Genomic DNA, 985 nt, shown 5'->3' on the forward strand with positions numbered 1-985 from the left:
ACTCTAGGTCTATCTGAAACACACTGGAAATGTAATGGCTTCTTCTTCACCACTAAGGGTAATATGATGTACTTTTCTGGACCAGATAATGAAATCGCCAATGACGTTGCAGTAATTATCCCTCCGCATTTGGAAAATCTAGCGGATGGATGTTTATGTGTTAATGACAGAATCATCCACTTAACACGTAAGGTAGCACCACGTAAACTCCATATCATTCAAGTGTGTGCGCCTACATCTGTTTCGAGCGAAGAATAAATCGAGAAATTCTATGGAGAATTAGATGATATAATGGAGAATATCTCAAGTAAGGAAATATCAGTGGTTCTTGGAGACTTTAATGCAAAGATAGGAGAAACGATCACTGACAGTGAGTTTAGACACATCGTGAGCCATTGTGGCATTGGATAGCTTCGGCCCGGTGGGCAGGTTTTAAATGAACGTAACGCCCATGCTAGAAACACTTCTTAACTCTATGACGAGAAACTGATAAAAAGGATTGTTTCTCCTCCACTCACCGTGGAGAGAACGATTGAAAAATGAAAGAAAACAACGCTGAATGGTGAATCACTCGGCTCGTGGGTCGACGAAGAATGCAGCAAACTGCACGTTGACATGTGAACTGCAGGATACATGAACATCCCCATTTTGAACGCACATTGCAGTCCATTGATTCCGTTCCCGGTCTACGCCTGACTGAGGGTCGGTTGCTAAAACTGAACGTGACATTGTGTTGGAAGGTTGGGAGTGTCGCGGTTCGTACGGCCACGGCCATGGCCACGGCCACGGGTTGGTCCGCGTAGCTTCTTTGTGTCTGCTGGGGCCGGTTCGCCGCCTTTGTCCCGCAATCAAGCTCGAAAGTGTGTGCTGTGTGTGCAGTGACCGAACATTTCATGCGGTACGCACAAACCAAAAATGAGCTCTCAGAGCAGGCGAGACTGCCCGCTGAATTTAAGCATATTATTAAGCGGAGAAAAAGAACTAA

The 985-nt window shown here is 45.6% G+C and overlaps 1 pseudogene; it reads left to right on the plus strand.

Annotated features, from left to right (window-relative positions):
- The first annotated feature begins 551 nt into the window (after window positions 1-551).
- LOC136865026 (5.8S ribosomal RNA) lies at window positions 552-706 on the plus strand (annotated as a pseudogene).
- The last annotated feature ends 279 nt before the right edge of the window (window positions 707-985 follow it).

The sequence above is a fragment of the Anabrus simplex genome, chromosome 2 (genome assembly GCF_040414725.1).
Source record: "Anabrus simplex isolate iqAnaSimp1 chromosome 2, ASM4041472v1, whole genome shotgun sequence".
Classification (NCBI taxonomy): domain Eukaryota; kingdom Metazoa; phylum Arthropoda; class Insecta; order Orthoptera; family Tettigoniidae; genus Anabrus; species Anabrus simplex.